General features: G+C 46.8%; 1 protein-coding gene across 6 annotated transcripts in view; it reads left to right on the forward strand.

Annotated features, from left to right (window-relative positions):
- Positions 1-22,311, forward strand: part of GDPD5 (glycerophosphodiester phosphodiesterase domain containing 5) — a 217,664-nt gene that overhangs the window by 30,623 nt on the left and 164,730 nt on the right. The window contains exon 2 of one of the 6 annotated variants that reach the window (XM_084842420.1): positions 17,396-17,543. The exons of the other annotated variants lie outside the window; for them this stretch is intronic. The gene's annotated coding sequence lies outside the window, so the exon portion shown is untranslated. The remainder of the gene's footprint in view (positions 1-17,395; positions 17,544-22,311) is intronic. 6 annotated transcript variants of the gene reach the window in all.

A 22,311-nucleotide genomic window follows, 5' to 3' on the forward strand; every position in this document is an offset into this window, starting at 1 on the left:
CCAGGTTCCTTTTATTCTTTGCTCCATTTATTTTAACCCAGATGCTCTTGATGGGGCTACCAAGCTCATCCTCCTGTACTTCTGTGCAGAGATATGTATTTTTAACATATAGTGCAACCCCACCTCCCTTTCTGTTCCTCCTGTTAATAGAATCATAGAATAGTAGGGTTGGAAGGGACCTACAAGGCCATCGAGTCCAACCCCCTGCTCAATGCAGGAATCCAAGTCAGAGCATCCCTGACAGATGGCTGTCCAGCCTCGTCTTGAATGCCTCCAGTGTGGGAGAGCCCCCCACCTCCCTAGGTAATTGGTTCAAACAAGTTATATCCTTCCATTGCTGTATTCCAGTCATGAGAGTCATCCCACCAAGTCTCAGTTACACCTATCAAGTCATAATTTCCCTCCTGTATTAAGAGTTCAAGTTTGTTCTGTTTGTTTCCCATATTCTGGGCATTAGTATATAGACATCGAAGACCATGTGCTTCATGGTCTGGCTTTCTTCCTACATGTTTGTGAAGACTGTTATTGGGCGATATTAGAGCTGTTCTCTCCATTCTGGTGCATTTGTCCATTGTTATCCCCAACTTTACGTTTCCCTTCCCTATAGGATTCAGTTTAAAGCCCTCCTGATAAAGTTCTTCATGCTGTGGCCAAACACATTCTTCCCAGCCTTTGTGAGGTGCAACCCGTTTGAAAGCAATCATGTGTCCCGACCTAAAGACACTGGACCTTTCTTTGGATCATGCCCCATTTGCTCTGTTCTATTAGGCTTTGGGGTCTGGGATTAACCACAGCAATTTTGAGGAGGAACATCACTTTAAGATGGTATTTCTTTTACCCTTTGCAACACTAGCCATGTGGTAAAAAGGTGTTGAGAGAGGGCATTTATGTGGTAAAAACGAAAAGGAAAAAAAGTTGGTAGCCACATCCTGAGGAAAGCTCCTGTTGTACCTTTCTTCGAGATTTGGTCATGAATGTTTTAATGGTTGAGCTCACTTTCACGTGACCACATATACTGCAGTGGTGAAGTATAAAAGTGAAGGGGAAAAGATGATTGCCTCACAGTGTCTTATTCTCAGAAACTGTTGTGTGAATTGAAGTCCCCTGTGAGGAAAAGTTTGTGGCTTCTTAGCTTAGAAAAATGGTGAGTTTGGGGAGGACATGAAAAAGGTGTATAAATTATGTTTGCTGTGGAAAACACAGATAGGGAGATGTTTTTCCTCCCTCTCATATAATACCAGAACCCAGGGTCACCCTACGAAGCTGAATGATGGGAGATTCATGATGGATAAAAAGAAGTACTTTTTCACACAGCACATCGGTAAGCTATGGAATTTCCCCCTCTCTCTTAATAGTAGAACATGAGGTCATCCAATGAAGCTGATGGGTGGGAGATTCAGGACAGATGAAAGGAAGTCTTTGTTCACACACTGCATAGCTAAACTTTGGAATTTGCTAGCACACGAAGTAGTGATGGCCACCAACTTGGATGGTTTTAAGAAAGGATTGGACAAATTCATGGAGGGTTAAGCTACCAGTGGTTACTAGTGACGATGGCTATATATTATCTCCAGTATGCCTCTGATTGTAAGTTGCTGGGGGACAGGATTGGGAGGGTGCTGTTCCACTCATGTCCTGCTTGTGGGCTTCCCATTGGGGTATCTGGTTGGCCACTGTGGGAACAGAATGTTGGACTAGATGGGTCCGACATATCAGGGCTGCTCTTACGTTTTTATGACCTTTTTCAGATGCAATTCTATGTATGTTGACTCCAAAGGAAGCCTCACTGCGTTTAAAGACTCCCAGGAGAGTGTGCATAGGGTTGCAGCCTTAGTTAACTTGGTTATGCAAGATACACTTGTTATGGGTTCTATAATTGTTTCATACATATTTGGGGTGTCTCCTAAAACGTGTGTGGTGTATAACTGTTCCCCTGCTACCCCAGTGTCCTCCGCCTGTGTTTGTGTGGGTGAAGGAGGGCAGAAAGGAAGTCTGTTGGAGCAAAGGGCTGCAGCGGGTATGAGAAGGTCAGAGGTGACTTGGGAGATGATATGGCCCAAAGGGCAAGCAGGAAAAGGAAGCAGTTTAACATGAAGGGAGTTGGAGCTCTTTGGATAATGGTTTCTCTGTGTTCGGTGATGGTGGTGGCAGGCTGGGGAGGGAGAGAGGAAGGGGCCGGAATAAGCATCCCGCTGCGCCCTTGGATTTTTCCTCCTCTTCAAATGTGTGTGCTTAAGGGTTACAGGCAGTTACTGCAGTAAATCAACCAAGCAGCCATAAGAACATGGTGTTAAATCCACATGCCTGAGTTGGGGGAGCACCAAAGAAGGCAAGGATGTTGTAAGGAAATGAGATGAATGCCTCAAATGAGGCAATAGAGCTCCATCACAACACACATTTACTTTCGGGACCCTTGGGAGGCTTCGGGGCGGGGGGAGATTATTTGTGTGATAGCAAGCCATGGTTCAGCGTTCAAAGGTCTCTGGAGCTTTCAATGCATTCGCTGCAGCGGCCATATGTTGGGGGTGTATTGAAATGCTCGGTTTTCATTATTTAGAGGAGGCTGTAAATTATTGATGGAAGAAAGCCCTGTTCAGTCATTTGGAGCATCCCGTGAGATTCCCCGCACAATTGCTTCCTAATGCCTTCCGCCGCATTGTGCAGAATTTTCCTTACAGAACTTGCAGTGGATACTTTTCTGCTGATCATCAGTGTCTGTTTGAGAACATATGCTCTAGTTCCTCATTGGTGAACACTCCATCTTCTCACTCACAGTGGCCAAACTTGGGTCACAGAGGCCTGCTGAAATAAACGGCTCTCTTCTGGCCTCTCGTTGAGGTCCTGGAAGAACGTAAACATTAACTGGGATCTCAGATGAGGACGGACAGAGCTGGCATCAAGGGTGGGCATTCTTGGGCACTTTCTGAGGGCCCTCACCACACGAGAAGAACCCCCAGATCCGCTCCTCTTCTTCACCAATACAACCTGCTTCTTCACCCTCTTCTTGCTCCAGCCCAGACAACAGTGGCGGTGAGAAGGGGGGGCTAGTAGCACTAATGAGAAAGGGGAGGAGAAGCAGTAGCGGCTAACGATAATGCTGGAGAGCGGGTAAACTCCCTGAGGGGGAGGGGCCCCTTGAGGGTTTCTTGCCCCAGGGCTTCTTGCCCCTCCAAAACCTGGAGCTGGCGCTTGAGGACAGGAATGTTATTTGTGACAAACTGCCCTTAATAAGAGCTGCTTTAAAAATTCTCACTGGCCCTGAGCATTTGGCGGTTGGGATACAGATGGGTTTATCAAATGGATATCCTTTTTCCTGTGGATAAGAGGCTGCTGGGGAGATTTTTCCCTGGACACAAAAACTGGAGGATGGAAGAAGAGGGGAAATGGCATAAACGTAGAAAGGCTCTTTATTTTATATAATGTACATGGCAAATCAGTGAAGAGTGGTGGCTCTGATGTCAGTGGGGCGGTGAATCTGCTCTGGGTTTCAGGCAGAACTCTGAAGGAGCTTCTGCACCTTGGAGGGCTCCTTTAGAGTTCTGACTGGTTCTGACGGAAACCCGTAGCGGATTCCCTGCCCCACTGACCTTGGAGCTACCAGCCTCCTCGGCAAGGAATATAAAGTAACTTTGGTTGTCTTTGGGGTTGTGCTGCTGATGCTATTGTAGAGATCTGACCCCACAAAAGATGAGCAATATGTAGATTGAATGTATGGACACAAGACTTCCTAACCATCTGTACTGGCGTTGTGCACTTCCTGCCAGTCTATTTTTATTTACAAAGACCTCTTTTTCTTCACTCGCTTTTGCTGCTTTTATCATGTGTTCATTGCTGCTGTTTTAATTGTTCTCTTTTTTTGTCAGGGTGGGGGAAAGTAAACGAGTGTGTGCAGTACGTGACTAGAGCAATCTTATGATGCCCTCCAGGTGGGTTGGATGACAACTCCCAGCATGCCTCAGCCAGCAATACTGGCTGGGGCATGCTGGGAGTTGTAGTCCAACACATCTAGAGAGCACTAGCTTGGGCACACCTGGACTAGAGTGTTGGACTTAAGCCAGGAGACCGGAGTTCAAATCCCCTCTTAGCCATGAAGTTCACTAGGTGACTTTGGGACAGTGTCTGTCTTGTTTCTCTTAGCTGAGCCTTCCCCAATGTGGTGCCTTCCTGATGTTTTGGACTACAGCTCCCATCAATCCCAGATGGCATGACTAACGGTCAGGAATGACAGGTGTTGTCATCAAAAACATCTGGCATGGGCCACATTTGGCTAGGCCATCTTAAACTAATCAACCGTAGAGGTCTGCTGAAATGAACCAAACCCATGAATACGTCCTGATGCTTGTGAAAGAAGGAATCATCCGTGCAGGACACGGAATAATGGGCTCAAGTTACAGGAGGCCAGATTCCGGCTGAACATCAGGAAAAACTTCCTGACTGTTAGAGCAATACGACAATGGAACCAATTACCTAGGGAGGTGGTGGGCTCTCCCGCACTGGAGGCATTCAAGATGAAGCTGGACAGCCATCTGTCAGGGATGCTCTGACTTGGATTCCTGCATTAAGCAGGGGGTTGGACTCAATGGCCTTGTAGACCCCTTCCAACCCTACTATTCTGTGATTCTATAATGGAAGAAGACAATGGCTTCCTCTTTCTTTTCATAGCTCGGAGAATAAGATACACATCACTAGGACTTTGGAAGTGCCTCTTGGCTGGTTTCTTAATGGCATAGCTGGTTATAATTTAGAGTCTCTTAGGCTTTTGAGGAGGGGCATTTAGTATTGATTCATGTTGGGTTCTGGACTGAATGGTTTGTCCTATTTCTTGAAAGGGTGATTGACCATCCTTAGTAACATCTAATGGAAGTGGCTCATAGTACTCAATCAACACTAAGGTTTTCAAAACCCATGGGGAAGATTTAGCCCATAATGGAGACAGCGTGCAGTAATTATTTATGAACTCTGGGGCTTTCCCGAGATGAGTCTTCACTACTAATTGCTAAAACCACCCCCTGCCTCTCCCTGTCTGTAAGTGAACTGAAGCAAAGCAGGTATAAAGATGCTGAGCACCTACCAGCTGGTACTAGGGCAGCTGGAGAGTATAGGAGCTCAGTAGTTCATAGGGCAGAGGCCTCAAAGCGGCTGATAGAGGCCTTGGCCCCAACAGTGTCTTGGCTGCTCAAGAAAATAGCAGCGAGGGGCATTAAGCGATCGTGATGGAAGCTCTCAAGGCATCTGTGTCTCCCAATTTAAAGCTGCTGGGTGCTTGGCTGCAATTGCCAAAGCTAGAAGCTGAATCTCTGGAGGCGCCCAAGTGAAAGCAAGCATGGCTGGCAGCAGAGCTGCGGAAAGAAGAAACCGACTTTAGCTGGAGCCAGATGTTGCAGCCGATGTGTCGTAATGGTGATGCAGTGACCTGGTGTTGCAAAACACTACAACCTGCATCACTTTGTTGGTTCCTGCTTAACAAGGATGGGAGAAACTTGCAAAGCAATGGCAAGGCACTGCACAGTCTGCGTTATGGCTGGTGTGGGCAGAAAGTAGATCTGCAGATGTGTTGGACTTCAACTCCCAGGATTCCCGACCATTGGCCATGCTGGCAGGGGCTTCTGGGAGTTGAAGTCCAAAACATCTGGAGATCTACCCTCTGCATTATGGAACTGGATGTTACCAGGGGATACAGAGAGGAGGAGGAGCATACACAGGGCCACTGCTTTGAACAGTGGCCACACATTGTCCATAATAGCCCAGCCTTGGGAGGTACATCCATCACTAACAAAAGAATACTAAGAGTTTCCAAGTGCATACTTGCATCAGAAATGCCTTCTCTGCAGAATGTATTGTAAACAGGGTTGAGTCTGCCAGTGGCTTCCAGAGTGTTTCAGAACACCTCTGGGATTCCTCAGCAAGAAGACCAGTGATGGCAGGATGGTATCCTTGAAAGAAAGTTCACCTCCCACTACCATGCCTCCTCTGCAGTGTGGACCCCCAGAGGAATGTTGAGTGCATGCTCAGGTCATGTGGGAATGTGGGTAAAATTCAGTAGGCCTTGCTGGTATGCCCTGGAACCCACAAGTCTTCTGCAGTTATCCTTGGCAGAGAAGTTGGGATGCTTCCATACTGGTTGCTTATTCTGGAATTGCCACTCACTTGTTATGGCACATCTACATCAGTGGTGGGCAGATTTCTGGCTTGCAGATCTACTTTGTTTTTTTATTAGAACCTTGAGATCTACCAACCCGATCATGGTACACAGGACACACACTTGGAATTAAAGAACTCAGAGGCCTGGAATTATAGAATCATAGAATAAAGCTCACAGTCCTTCCATGCAAATCCACTCCTGGGTCACGCAAACTTTCTTCATTTCAGCAGTATAACTGAGGGCAGGAGGAGAGTGCTTTAGAGCTCTGGTTGGTTCTGACTGAAACCTGGAGCGAATGCACTGCCCCACTGACATTGGAGCCACCAGCCTCCACTGTTCTGTTGCTGCTATTGTTAAACAATTAGGAGTCAGAAATGCTTGCAGATGTTCTGCAAATCACCCAGAGGTCTGCCAGTAGATCTAGATCTATTATCTGCTCACCTCCGATCTACACGACGTTGTCAGATTCTTGTTCTCTTGGGATTTTGCTGTTCTTCCCTTTCTCTTAGGAGCTCACAATCTGAGTATTTTTGTGCGTGGAAGGAGTGGAGATAGCTGTGCAATCTCTTCCATGAAGAGCATGGTTTTATGCGTTCCGTGATGGCTTGGGCCATTGGACCCTATTGTTATGCCTCATCATTTTGGCACTTTTTCTGGTCAGTGCCATTTTAGCGTCGTGTTGATTTCTGTGATCGAGTTTGGAATGTTGTGCTAAAATGCCCATTTGCCTATATTTAAAGAAATGCATTCACGCAACAGTGCTGCAAAAAAGGACAAAGTTCTGTGCCGCGAATTTAAATATTGATTGAAGAAAAAATGCAGAAATAGCGTGCTTAGTTGCATCGCAACTACCCCAGACACATGGCTACGTTATATCCATTAGTATGGACGGATCATAGCGGGATGTGCACACAGACAAAAAAATGCTATGCGCATGGAAGTGTGCAAAGTCGCTTGCAGTTCTGCATGTAGCTTACAGCAAGCCCCTTGGTGTGGAAAGTGTCTTCTGAAGGCAGAGAACCTGCAAACCCTGGCTTCATGGGGAAAGTGGGATAACATTCTTGCAAATAAGCACACAAATGCCAGGAAATTATTGATCCACTTCCTGGAAGAACCTTCCAAATGGCCAGTAAGGCTAAATTAGTGGCTTTTAGAAAACAACAACCTATTTTATGGTGGCTCTGATCATATTGATTCAAAACTTTCCCTTTATGTTTTTAGTAGAATTAATTTATGGTCTTGATGAGCGTTGTGGGGAGGGGCGGAGGAAAGGACAGGAATAATGAGGCCAAAAATAGCAGCTGTTTATGGCCTTCTACTCAGTGGAATCCCAAATGTTGTTGTTTTTCATCCCTGTGCTGGAGCTGGAAATCAGCATCTGTTTTCTATGAGTTCTTCTGTTCTGTCCGCTTCTCCATGGTCCAGCTATAGGAGGAGTGCATTGTTGTTCAGTTGTTAAGTCGTGTCCGACTCGTCGTGACCCCATGGACCATAGCACGCTAGGCCTTCCTGTCCTCTGCTCTCTCCCGGAGTGTGCTCAAGTTCATATCCACTGCATCGGTGATGCTATCCAGCCACCTCATCCTCTGCCATCCCCTTCTCCTTTGGCCTTCAATCTTTCCCAGCATCAGGGTCTTCTCCAGGGAGTTTTCTCTTCGCATTAGGTGGCCAAAATATTTGAGCTTCAGCATCTGTCCTTCCAATGAGCACTCAGGGTTGATTTCCTTTAGGATGGACTGATTTGACCTCTTTGCAGTCCAGGGGACTCGTAAGAGTCTTCTCCAGCACCACAGTTCGAAAGCATAAATTCTTCGGCGCTCAGCCTTCCTTATAGTCCAGCTCTCACAGCCATACGTTGCTACTGGGAAAGCCATAGCTTTGATTATATGGACCTTTGTCGGCAAGGTGATGTCTCTGCTTCTTACTATGCTGTCTAGGTTTGCCATAGCTTTCCTCCCAACGAGCAAGCGTCTTTTAATTTCATGGCTACAGTCACCGTCTGCGGTGATCTTGGAGGCCAAGAAAGTAAAATCTGTCACTGCTTCCATTTCTTTCCCTTCTATATACCAGGAAGTGATGGGGCCAGATGCCATGATCTTAGTTTTTTTAATGTTGAGTTTCAAACCAGCTTTTGTACTCTCCTCTTTCACCCTCAACAAGGGGCTCTGTAGCTCCTCTTTGCTTTCTGCCATTAGGGTGGTATCGTCTGCATATCTGAGGTTGTTGATAATTCTCCCGGCAATCTTAATTCCGACCTGTGATTCATCCAACCCGGCGTTTCTCATGATGTACTCTGCATATAAATTAAATATAAGCAGGGCGACAATATACAGCCTTATCGTACTCCTTTCCCAATTTTGAACCAATCGGTTGTTCCATGTCCGGTTCTTACTGTTGCTTCTTGACCCTCGTACAGCTTTCTCAGGAGACAGGTAAGGTGGTCTGGTACTCCCATCTCTTTGAGAATTTGCCACAGTTTGTTGTGATCCACACAATCAAAGGCTTTAGCGTAGTCAATGAAGCAGAAATAGACGTTTTTCTGGAATTCTCTTGCTTTCTCCATGATCCAGCGAACGTTGGCGATTTGATCTCTAGTTCCTCTGCCTCTTCGAAACCTAGCTTGTACTTCCGGTAGTTTTCGGTTCACATACTGCTGAAGCCTAGCTTGTAGGTGCATTATACATGTACAAAAGACAGGGCCTCCTCTGTGGTGGCTCCCTGAATCAGGAATGCTATCCTGGGTCTTGCACTGTCTTTCTTTTAGCACCAGGTTAAAACCTTTCTGTTCACCCAGGCATTTAAAATGTATTGTATTTTTAACTGGTTGAATAATAATTCCTCTCAGTTCTATGTTACTGTTAAGGCTTTGTGTTATTTTAATGTTGTAAACATTATATTTCTCTAAGGCAGCCTTCTCCAACCTGGTGCCCTCCAGATGTTTTGGACTACAACTCCTGGGATTCCTGGCATTGGCCATGCTGTCTGGGGCTGATGGGAGTTGAAGTCCAAAACATCTGGAGGGCACCAGGTTGGGGAAAGTAGCTTTTCTTTAGAACAGTCAGTAATGCCAGCTTTCTAGCTTTTATGTACATTCCATAAGAGTTGCTTTGTCTGATTGGATTGCTGCAACGTGCTTTACATGGGGTTTCCCTTGAAGACTGTCCGGAAGCCGCAGCCCGTGCAGAATGTTACTGCCTCAGCGTTGCCCAGGGCAGTGTGATGGGATTATATTATATCAATCCTGACAGCTCTGCCCTGGCCGCCGGTGAGCTATGGGGCCCTATTTGTTAGAGGCTGACAGGTCGCCTGGTCATAGTCTTCTCACTATGATGAGATGTATTTTTATTTAGATTATAGTAATGATTTCTAAATGTGCACCTAGATGTATGAATTATATGTCTAAAATTATACCTGCAAAGCAGTGTCCTCTTTTGGTTGATATGTAAGTAAGTGGTCACTCTAGGTGGGTCTGTGCTTTGGGCTCACAAAAGCCATTCAGTTTTTAAAAGCTCATTTCTCACAGTAATTGAGTGTGCCCTGGGCTGGGGGATTACTGCCATAAATAAATGCCTCAAGGGGAAGGTTCAAGGGGCCCTGTGGCAAAGCACCCTCTGGTCGGGCTCCTCCCACAACTGTGGGTTTACTTGACCTCAGTGGAAGCAGTGCTGTAACTGGTGCCTGCCGTATAATTCCCCACAATGCTCCAGGTTGATGCTACGTTGGGGGCATGTTGGGAAATTTTAAGATGGCAGCTACCTGGCTTGGATCACAGGGTGAATATTAAAGGGGGCCCCAGGGCAGGTGAGCCCAGGGTAGCGCCTGTTTGTACCACATTTAGCTTGTCCCCGCCGCCCCTGCCCTCGTTGATGCTCTTAATGGAGGATATCTGTGCACTTGCAAGGTGGGAGTCCAGGAGCCGCTTGGTTTTTGTCCCAGTCTAAATAGCTGGCTGATCCAGGCTAATGCTCTCCCGGTAGGGGGAGGGTTTGTTGGGTTTTCTAATAATAGCAAGCTTTACGAGCCTTAAGCGGGCCAGATGGAGGTTATCCAATATCTGCAATGCTGCCCATTTGGGTCGAAGGGGACCTTTCTGCTTTAGCATTCAAGGCCACATGCAGGGAAACCTGGGGGTTCAAAAAGCGAGTGGAGGGCTGCTAGACGAGAAGAATTATTTCATGCTGGTGTACATCTAGAACATTAATTTCTTGGGTGTATTTGTGTGTGTGTTGGGGGAGTGATTGTGTGAAATGGTAGAGGGGCATACGTTGTCGCAGGTCTGTGATAGGGTGGCGCAGTTGTTCCCTTCTCCAGAATGTTGTGTTTAAAAACACAGGTTGAGTCCGGTACCTTCTTACGTGTCTGTCCCAGCTTAAGGCAAAACACCACGTCACCCAGTCCAGTAAATAAGTTCTTACCTAACTGTTTTTAGTGTGATACACACTTTCCCACTAAGGCAATGGTTAAAGGGCTGGAAGGATGAGCTTCCTCTATATCCCTAAGGGCCGGGGCGAAGGCTTGGTTGGGAAGTGGGAAGAATTGAAAAGGGATTGTAACAGATTGCAGCACTCGGTAGCACCAAGGACTGGTGATACCAGTCAGGACAGGAGAGGTTTTTTGTTTTGCTTTTTTGGTTAATCTCTGCAGGATGACTAAGGCATATTTTTAACACTTATTTTGGCTTTACTGTGATAATTGTGACTTCAGTGTATTTTCTATTGTGATTATTTATTTTCACTCCCCCCACATCCCTCCAAAAGAGACTAAGGATGCATTCCTATGCATGTTTAGACAGAAAAAAGTCCTACAGCTCCCAGCTTTCCCCAGCCAGCGTGGGATTGTGCCCTAAAACTTCTATAGATTAAGGTTGTAGATGCATTGAATTATTCTTCCTTTGTAGCAACATTGCATTTTTTGAACCCTAAGATTTCCTCATAGGGGTGGGGTGGGGGTCTATAAAGTGGGGCATACAATTTTCAGTAAACAAACACCCGTAACTTACCCTGCCTATAGACTGGGTGAAGGGCCAAACTGGATGTGCCGGGGAAGCCATGTGTGGGTTACCTGTGTGTGCCCGGTTCACATATACGTTGTGGTGTGTGTTTTAGTTTCTACACCAGGTATACAGTTGAGCGGCACAGACCTGCCCTCCCCTGCCTTGGTCCGCCTGCGTTCTGTCACGTCAGGCCCCTGCTCTCCTCAGCTCGGCTTACTTCCAGGATCGGAGCCAGGCTGCATGGTTGCATGTATGGGAAACAAATGCAGGGGAGACATTTTTCTCCCTCTCTCATAATATTAGAACCCAGAGTCACCCCATGAAGCTGATTGGGGGAGATTCAGGACAGATAAAAGGAAGGACCTCTTCGCACATTCACTACCATGAGATGTAGTGATGGCCACCAGTTTAAAAGGTTTAAAAGGGGGTTAGACAAATTCCTGGAGGAGAAGGCTATCAATGGCTACTAGGCTTGAGGGCTATCTGCTACCTCCAGCATCAGAGGCAGTCTGCCTATGTGCACCAATTGCTGGGGAACATGGGTGGGAGGGTGCTGTTGCACTCATGTCCTGCTTGTGGGTTTCCTGTGGGCAGCTGGTTGGCCACTGTGTGAGCAGAATGATGGACTCGATGGACCCTTGGTCTGATCCAGCAGGGCTCTTCTTATGTTCTTATGTTGCAGGTTGTGTGTGTGTGTGTGTGTGTGTATGTGAAGTGGTGTTTGGACACCCCCCTCCCCCAGCTGTGGCTTCTCTGGTGGCAGTGGTGAAGGCCCGCTTAATGTGCTGTTACCTGGTGACATTTTTTTTTGGCTTCCCTCACTCATGTACCTCTTTTAATGTTAATATTAACACCTCCTTTGTGTTATGTATGAACCAGACAGACACGTGAACAAACAACGTTGGCTGCCCAAGTTGCATCTAATTTGGGCCCTAAAATTGGAATTTGGAATCCTGTCACTCAAGCCTGATGTAGACAGGCAATTTGTTTTCAGGGAGATGAAGGTGGACGGAAAGAGAGGGTTCTCTGCTCATGCTGTGAATATGTATCCTACTTTTGCCTCTAGTCAAACAGGAGCTGCTGGTTCTCATATTGTCTCTAAAACCTATTTGACTTGGGGCAACAGTGGGATGAATTATGTGTGTATTCACTTGGGAAGCCCTGCCCAAACCACTTTCAGCTCTCTTAAAATCTGATTTCAGGTCCCAGCCTGAAGTGATTTTGGATTTGCTTCCCTTGGTGTATGCACACAATACTTTTGTCCCAGAGTCTCTTCTGGACAAACAGGTTTAGGAAGCGATATGTCTGCCTTCAGCCTACATTTTTTAAAAAGTTCATACAGCTTTTGAAAAAACCAACTTCACTGCCTACTTAGTGCAAGAATGACTTGGTCACAGTTAGGAATGTTGTAGAAATCCACAACGGAGTCAAATGAGTTTGGATCTCTATGAATCTGACCCATAGGTTCCACAGCGGAGCAGCTTCTTCCAAGCCGCATTGCTTCCACAGACTTGTGGATCACTTTTGTACTTTTCGGAATTGTACGCAGATCTAATCATACAAAAAATGAGGGAAACCCCCCACTGACTGAAAATGCGCATTTCCCTCCATAGGCTAAGGCCTGAAAATGCAGATTTTAGGGGGATGTGCGCATTTGTGCAAATACATATTTTTGGAAGTACATCTGCACAAGTATGCATTTACCAATGCGAATGCAAGTTTGGGAAACTGAGAAAAATCTGATTCTGTCAATGAGTGAATGACAGAATGAAAGATGCCTGACAATTCGCAAAACACAGATGGAATGGATATAACAAAGTCTATATGTCCCTAGTAACAGTTGTGCCAAATGCCTGCTTTCTGAGGGCATGTTAAAATGACTGTGTGCTCCTCCCTCTCCTTAATTTTGATTAATTGCAATAAACAAAACAAAACTCTTGCACATTTTAGCACAAAAACAGTGGCTCAGAATGTGATTTTAAGCTGGTGCAATTGTTCCATCTCTGCCGTTCACCTCGATAATTCAGGGTAGCAGGTGGAAATGTGTTCCTTGGCTGTTGATCTTGTATGAAGGCATATCTTGGCTTTGGTTTTTCGCTCGCATGGAAAGTTTAACATGGGCCAGAGCGAGCTCAGCCCACAAAAGGTTGTTTCTAACTGAGGGCTGAGATTTGGAACATGTGAAGTAGCAGTAAAGCACCTCTGAGCTGTAGCCCCTCTGCACAGAGTTTCTCGATTTTGGTTTCCTCACATCGACAGAATTGGATTTTTTTAAACCAGCATTTCGTTCTACTTGCGCTAAATAGAATTTGCGCTACTTTGCATTTGCGCTACTTTGCATTCACACATTAGAGCAAGTGAGAATGAGCACAAGCAGCGCTAATCCACATTAGCACTGATTCAAATTAGTGTAAATCCCCCCCACAAGTGAAAAGCCAGTCCCCAAGTCCACAGAATCTCCATGACTCAGAAAAAAATGGTTTGCTGTGGAATCCGCAGCTCAGATTCACAGAAATCCAAACCCGTTTGAATCTGTTGTGGATTTCTCTGACATCCCTACTTGCCCCTGAGGAAGAATTTTCTGAACCGCTTTGGGCCAACAAATAAAACCCTTTTCAACATCTCCAGTTTTCCTCCTCCTTTTTCCATCTTTGTGGTGCCATCCCATTTCTGTCGTCATCTTTCCCACCCCAACATTTGCCAGAGGTACATGGGTACTCTGGCTTTACATTGAGAGAAGAATTTATACCGCTTGCTCGGTATGATAAATGAGCCTTCTCTGCATGACCCAGTGGCTGCAATAATTCATGAAAAATGATTTGGCAAATTGAGCTTAATAGACATTATCATACGTCGGTCATTTCCAAACTGTGGACCAAGACGCACCACAGTGCTATGGGAGAACTGCTAAAGCTCTGTGGAAAAGTATAACGAAGGGCTCCTGTGATCCTGAAGATCTCATCCCTAGACAGAGGATGTCCGGTGCTTCTCTGAATGATTACCTGCAGTGGTCTCCTTCCTGTGAGCCTCTGTTGGTGGTAGCAGGGAATTCTGCTACATGTCCGGATCAGTTGTATCCTTCTGCCAATCTCATTACAGAGATGCAGCCAAAATAGTACTCACTCTTGATGGATGTTGCCTTTTGCTTCTCTGCATGTATCACTGCTTTTTAGCTATCCTTCCGGAAGCTGTGCTCAGGACAGTGACTCATGCACAGGGATCAGGCTCCACTGAGGGCAGATCTTAGCTGTATACACTCTAAAAGTTGAAGCCTTTTCTTAGACAGAGTGAAACATGCGGCCAATTTTAATTCAGAAAAAATGTGTGCTTCACTGATGGGTGTTTAGGAAATAACACAGCCTTATGCTGCTTACACCTTGGATAGATTTCTGGTTGGTTGCTTGTAAAGGTAACAGGGCTAAACTTGCATGCAAGGCATATATTCTGATCTGGAAGCCCTGTCTTCCTTTCCTGAGTGTACAGCGGCAAGCTGTATTTATTCCATGCTGTGGGGATGTATTCTGCACATGCGTAGGGATAGAAAGGCTCCAATGCACTGCTGGCGTTTTCAAAATGTCATTCACTATAGGTTTTTTGTTTTTCAGGTAGAGTAGCCAAGAAAGGAAGCTAGAATTTCACCTGTGAATCTGAACTGTTAGAGCAGCGATGGGGAACCTCTGGTCTACAGGCCTAAACTGGCCTGCAAAGTTCCTTAATCCGGCCCATGAAACTGTTCCTTGTGTGAATGCCCCATTCCCAAACTGTGGCCCCCTTATGTTTGATCTGAGCTGCTCAGGGAAGATGAGGGGTGGGTGCAAACTGTGGCTCAGTTCACACGTAATGCCCAAACCATGGTTTAGCTAATTTGTGCCTCAGCCTTGAGCAGTGGTGTAGTGGCAATGCTGAAGTTCAAGCCGCTGTGTTGATCCATATCAACAAAACAGTTCTAGCCATTTTCATCTCCACCAGGAGCAGGACTTTTGTAAAGCTAAACTGTCTTAATTGTCCATTCAAGACCAAGCCGCCCCAAAGACTTTGCATTTTTGCTGCTGTGTTGAAAAAGATGGCCTCTGATTTTGAATACTTAACGTGTAGGCCTGCCGCGTGTGCAAAATCAGCCAGGATTAATTTAAGTTTAACTGCGGCTGCTGTCGGCTGTTCCGTGTATACGACCATGTCATCCGCATAAAGGCTTATCGTGTGGGGATGTGAGTTTATCCTCATCCCGTATTGATCTAGTTCTTTACGGATTTTGTCTGCTAGAGGTTCTAATACTAATGTGAACAGGAGTGGTGACAATGGGCGTCCTTGTTTTGTTCCACGTCGGATGGTTATTGGAACCAAGTCATAATTATTTATTCTCAGTTTTGCTTCTGAGCGAGAGTAGATTTGATGTAGGACGTGCTTAAATTTTGTGCCGAACCCATATTTGTCCATCATACTGATTAGGAATGTGGGTTCTATGCAGTCAAAAGCTCTGAATATGTCTAATGCCAAAATGGTTCATGGGGATGCTGTAGTTTTGCTGTATTCGATTATATTTAATAGTCTCCTAATTGGGTCGGATATTTGATGTTTGGGGACAAATCCCGTTTGGTCCAGAGGTATGTAATTTGTTAGAAAGGTTTTCATCCGGTTTGTAAGTACCTTTGTGAAAATTTTATAATCTACATTTAGTAGAGAGATTGGCCTGTATGATTCAAAGACTTTGCATTACAAGAGGGAACAATATATTGTTGCTGGGAGAATCCCTTTCATCCTCAGCTACTGTGAGGGTTACAGCTAAGCTCAGGGGGAACACGGCATTCTGAGGCAGTGGAGGCTGGTGGCTCCGATGTCAGTGGGGCAGTGAATCTGCTTTGGGTTTCAGTCAGAACTAGTCAGAACTCAAGGAACTATCCAAGGACACCTTAGGTAGCTCCTTTAGAGTTCTGGCTGAACCTCAGAGCAGATTCACTGCCCCATTGACATCGGAGCCACCAGCCTCCACTGTTCTGAGGGGTGGGGGTGGCAGATGACGTCTGCTAATAAAACTGTGCCCCCGGGTGACCCTGCCAGCCCTGGCTCCACTACACTGCCGGCCTGGAGTTTGCGTGCTTCTCCTTCCTTTGTGTTCCCCAATTCCCTCCTGGACTTCCTAGTTTGATTAAACCATAGTTTCTTGCTGCTTCCAGGGTCCAGACTGGGCACACTGTGGTTTGCAAAAAGAAACAAATATAGTTTGCTGGGTTTAAATGCAATCGGAAGTGATGGTTCGATCAAAGTAGGAGGCCATGGAGGGGAATCAGAGCACAGGAATGTGGTGGGAGCATCTGAGCCCGTGGCGTGTTCCTGATCCTCCGAACCATGGCTGTTTGGGAACCCTGCGTCCACACAGCCCATGAGTTTTCAGCCATGTAATGCCCCCTTGCCTTGCCTGTCTTGCTCAGTGCAGTACTGGCATCTTGGGTCTGCCCTGAGCATGTGACGCTGCTGTTGTTCATTCGTGGAGGTATTGACGCTGTCCCCGATGAGCAGAGGCGACCAGTGCTTTCCGTGGAATCAGCTCTGCTCTCACAGTAATTATTTGGGAACAAATGTTCCGTAAGCAGGGGCTGTTGTTCCGGCCTCTGAGTGTCATCCTCCTATTTGTTGTTGTGAGAACAAAGTGGCTTGCAAAGCAACTAAAAGAGTAATGTGTCCTTATGCGAACCAAAGAAGCTGAGCACCAAGGATGGCTGTAGAACAGGGATGCAGAGTCTCTTTCAGCCCCAGGGCCAAATTCCATTTTAGAGAAGCTCTCAGGTGGTGAGTGGGGCCACCAGTGGGGGGTGGGGCCAAAGGCCAAAGGGGCAGGCCCCAAATATGAAAAATACCAGCATAGTTGAGCATAAAGCTCTTTCCGACAGTAATGAAGCCTCAGTGGAGCCATTTCACACTTTTGGAATTGGCAGTGGTGGTGGTGGTGGGTGGGGAAATAAGCTGGGAAACCACCAAACACTCTGGGGGAAAAAGCGGGAACAACATGGTGAAGTGGGGAAGGGGTTGCAGCCCTCTGGGGAGAGTTGGCCCTTAGGAGAGGCAAATGTGGCCTCCGGACCTGAGGTTCAACACCCCTGCTACAGAATGAGGTGTGAAATGAACAAGCTCCGTTTTTACTGCTGTGTTTAGTCAGGCGTGTGACTGATGCTAGATTGCGTTGGAGCTCAGACTTAGGCTGTAAGTAGTGCTGTGGGGGGTCCCTGCTTTCACTGCTCTGAGGGTGCTTCCTCTTCCTGCAGTGAGGGCTCTGGTTCCTTCGGGATCCAAGAGCTGAAGCGGTGACAGTTGGGCGACTTGCAACTGTTGATTCCAGTCGTGGCTTCCCTGGAATTCCAGTACTCAGCTTCTCTGTGGTGCGACGTCGTCCACCAGCCCAAGCCTAACTGGGTGAGCTGAAAATCCCACAGATCTGATTAACCCTCTCTTTACACCTCTAGGCCACCTGACTCTCCAACTTGTAGGCCACCTGCCTCTGTCTCTTTCTCCCCTCTGCCAAAAAAAGCTGTATTGGCATCCATCTAGGGCAGGGGTCCCCAACCTTTTTCAGTCCCTCCCACAGCAGCCCACTGGGGAGGAGGAGGGAGGGAGAGAAAACAGGTGTCAGAAAGAGAGAGAGAGAGAGAGAGAGAGAGAATAAGAAAATGGCAGAAAGAGAAAAGGTGAAGGCCAGGAGTCCCCAACCTTTTTGGACCCATGGGCACATTTGGGAATTTGGGGCACTATCACAACATCAGTCCTACAGAGGATGATGTAGCTAGTCACAGAATAGCTGCTGAGGGGGCCTCGCTAGTCAAAAAGTGAGCTGAAGTGGTGTGGGTAGGGGGGAGAGAAAGAGCAGGGCTAGAAAGGGAGAAAGAGCAAGGCACAAGGGTAAAGGGGAGAGAAAGAGCAAGGCTAGAGGCTAGAAAGGGAGAAAAAGAAGACTGTTTAAACTTTGTCCAAGATTTTTCTTCAAACAATTTTACATGAAGGGGGCTGGGACGGGAGAGTTTCCCGGGTTGGAGGTCCCTGCAGGCGCTGCGTTGGGGACCCCGTGATTTAGGGTAACCGATGATGGCTGGTGCAGGCACCCTGTAATGCTTTAATTGTATGTCAGCTCTCTGGTTCAATAATTATTTCTTGAAAAAGAACCAAGCTGGAAGACTTGTGTACAGACCCTCGGCATTGGGGAAGCATTGTATGAGCCAAAGCTGGCCTGTTTCCTGGTCTCCTCCCATCCATGGGCGAGATAGTAATATTCCTAGGAAAACAGTGCTAACTCTTCATGGCTCAGTAGAAGGACACCTGCTTTGCACGCAGAAGGTTCTGGGTTCAATCTGCAGTCTAAAAGGGTCTTTGCTAGAAGGGCTGAGAAAAGATCTAGGCGTGAGGCCATACAGAGCACCACCAATACCCAGAGGAGACCTGCCTTCCCCCAACCTGGCGCCCTCTACATGTTTTGGACTTCAGTTCCCATCATCCCCAGCCAACACAGCCAATGTCAGGGATGATGGAAGCTGGAGTCCAAAACATCCAGAGGGCACCACCAGGAGCAAGGCTGGAGAAGACTGTACTGGGCTCGATGGACATGGCCTGACTCGGTATAAGGCAGCTTCCTGTCTTCTTAGTATGCTACTGACTGCCAGTTGCTGAGATATAAGGCAATTTCATATCTTACTTCTAAAGAAAATGTCCCCATGTTTATTAATTGATTGGGTGAAGATGAAGTTTTCTGCAAAAGTAGCCTTTCCCCGCGGACCTCTACTTTTGCATTGGCGAGGCATCACACCTTGTTAAAGCTGGCACAGATTTGAAGTCTGCCCTGCTATGGCTGAATCAGACTCAGTTTTGGGGCAAATTATGGGGCAGTCCAAAAGGCAAGGCGGCAGGCAAATGGTCACCCACAAAGGTTTCAGTCCAGTATGGGATCAGGCTAAGGCAGGAGTGGTCAAGATACAGGCAAAGGTCAAAGCACAGTTAAGCAGGTGGATGCAATATACAGTCCAGAAGCAGAATCAAGCAGGGGTCCAAGGGTCAGTAACACAGAGGCTCAGTCACAAGGCAAGGACAGAAAAACAAGATACATGGCACTGGAGCTGGTAGAATGTTGTTGTTCCAGCACTGGCTAGGCTGAAACTGAAGGCTTATATAGCCAGAGCTTCCTGAGCCCCACCCAGGGCTCAGATGCAATGCATTACAGGCCCTCTGGCAAAAGGCCTAGTTTGGAGGAGGGCCTTGCTCCTGCAGAGTCCTTTCCTCTTGAGGAGCCCTCCTTTGTAATCGAGCACTTCTTCTCAAAGGAGCCCTGCTTGCCTGCCTTTTGAGGTGATGACCCTCTTGGGTGCTAGGGGGTCATCCGTCCTCCACCTCAGAGGCGGAATTCCCCTCCTCCTGTGGGGACAGACTAGTGATGATCTCCCCTGAGGGCCCAGGCTCCCCCAGGTTTCCTGACATGGGTGGCTCCTTGACATTGTCTATCTCTGGGAGCTGTAGCTCCTCCTCAGAGGAGGATTCCTCCAGCTGGGCCATGATAAAGTGTTTGACCACAGCTTAGATCTGAGCTTGACACTTCTGGGACGTTTGGCTTTCAGTGTGTGATTGCGGGGCGGAACTGTATGTTACTGGAGTCATGGGGCTGCCCCTGGGAAAGACACCCGAAGTCGCACTCTCCCTCAGTGGTCTGGAATGTCTAAATACCATCACACTGTGCATTTTCCCCTTCTCCGCTAGCAGCAGCCAATGATGTGAAACACACGCAGACCCCATGTCAGCGTTTACAACTCATTGAAGAAGAACGCAAGATGGGGATGCTCAGCACCACCCACTTTTATAGGCTGAAGGGCAAGTCTCCCACACTTCGATCTTTTTACTGTGTAAATATGTACGTGGTAATCAGCAGTTTTGGAGAGAAGCTGTGGGAAGGGATGTGTGGTAGATGTTCTGTGGGTTATTTATGACATTTTGAGTTGACATCTCCACATGCAAAGTGCAGAAATCAGAATTTAGTAGAGAATTCAATATTCCGAAAACTTGAACTGCCCTTAAGAAGGAGGTTTCTAGTGCTCGTGAGCCTCTGTAGGCATTCTTGCAGGTGAGTGGACAATGCTTGATGACATCTTGGAGGGCGGTGAGGCATCTACCTTAGCTGACACATTTTGGAGTATCCTTAATGAGCAGCACATTCTTTCTGTGTGACGTGGGGCACCAGTTAGATTTTCTGCCTTGGGCATCACCCTGTCCCCGGGCAGGGGAGGGAAAGCAGGATTCCTACCAGGTTCACAGAGCAGGGCCTCAGTTTCCTGCGTAGTTTGGTTTTCCTTGTGATTGACTTTCATTCTGTTACTGCTGAAGCTAGCAAGCATGTGAGCTTGCCAAGGTTCTGGAACTAGGCCAGCTTTCCCCAACCTCTAGCCCTCCAGATGTGTTGGAGGGCACCAGGTGGGGGAGGCTGAGCTAGAGCTCTGCTTAGCTCTTACTGCGTGCAGAACGTTGACCCTTGAAACCCTTGGACAGGGAATGGGAATGTGATGCCCTCCAGATGTTTTGGGCCACAACTCCCAGCAGCCCCCGCCAGTATGGTCAACGGTTGGGAATTATGGGATTTATAGTCCAAAACATCTGGAGGGCACTAACTACATTGTCTACCCCTGCCCTAGAGGCTTGTCTTTTCCAGTGTATAACTAAGACATATTGGTGTTTGGATCATCCTCTGGAGGGTTAGTTTCCTTGCGAGAAGAAGGTAGGGGGCTTGTAGGAGCCTTTTTTAAAAAATTAGGATTGGGAATCCTAATCAAAAATATTTTGTTTACAAATATAGAAGTTGAGCTTGGGCACCCATGATCACCCGGGCACAGCAGAAGTTTCAAAACAGTGCCTGTTCCTCCAAAGCAGATGTCCTGTCCTTGTTGTTATTCAGGCTGCTTCTTGTCAGTCAGCTGGAAAAAATTGGTGTTGGCTTACTGGCCAAAATTCAAACTGATTCTCTTCTGGTAGACACATGCATAATGAAAGTGAGCTTGAATGATCCTTTGGAGGCCGATTCCCCCCAACCCCCCCCCCTCTCTCTCTGTCTGTCTCTCTCGTGAGCAGTTGCAACATGGGAGCCATGAAGCTTTGTGATGTTTGCCTGCTCCCAAATTGTAGTTTTTCAGTTTGCAAAAGACAAGCTCATGTGATTTGGCTGCTGACGTGTCAGTACTGCTCATCTGAGCAGATTCTTGCAGAAATGGGAGTCTTCAGAATTAGAATTAGGAATAGAAAATATTAGGAAAGGAATCTATCTATATAATAATGCCTTAATACAAATCTGTGGTGCGACCACACTTGAAATACTGCATGTACACCTCTGGTCGCTGCACTTCAGAAAGGATGTTTTACAGCTGGAAAAGGTACAAAACAGAAATGATCAAGAGGCTGGAGCAACTCCCCTATGAGGGAAGCTTACAACGCCTGGGATTGTTTAGCTTGGAAAAAAGGCGAGTAAGGGGGGGCATGATAGAGGTGTACAAAATCATGTGTGGTGTGGACAAAGCAGACAGGGAGAAGTTTCTCCCTCTCTCATAATACTAGAACGTGGGGTCATTGTGTTGTAGGCTTTGAGTACTGCCTAGGCCAGATGTTTTATGCTGGGGTTTGTTGTTTTTATGAACGTTAGCAGTTTTATTACTATATCAGTTTTTATTATAAGTTTTATGGTTGAAAGCCACTTTGGGGAGGCTATTGTCTTGAAACGCGGCTTAGAAATGTTTTAAAGAAATAGTAATAAACATTCCATGAAGTTGACTGGTGGCAGACTCAGGGCAGATAAAAGGAAGTCCTTCACACAGCGCAGAGTTAAACTATGGAATTGGCTAGCACAAGACGTAGTGATGGCCACCACTTTGGATGGCTTTAAAAGGGGGTTGGACAAATTCATAAAGCTATTGAGTGCTAGTAGCCGTGTTGGCTATCCAGTATCTGTATGTCAGTTACTGGGGGACATGAACAGGAGGTGCTGTTGCGTTCATGGGTTTCCCACTGGTATCTAGTCCAGTATTCTGTGGGAACAGAATACTAGACTAGATAGTCCTTTGGTCTGATCCAGAATAACTTTCCTTATGTTCTTGTGAATCTTGAAGACCTACTCATGGAGAAACAACACAATTTTTGGCCCCCACCCTGGCTAGTAAGTGTGGCC

Source organism: Heloderma suspectum, chromosome 3 (genome assembly GCF_057233095.1).
Source record: "Heloderma suspectum isolate Gila_16-S chromosome 3, 16-S_ref, whole genome shotgun sequence".
In the NCBI taxonomy this organism is placed as follows: Eukaryota; Metazoa; Chordata; class Lepidosauria; order Squamata; family Helodermatidae; genus Heloderma; species Heloderma suspectum.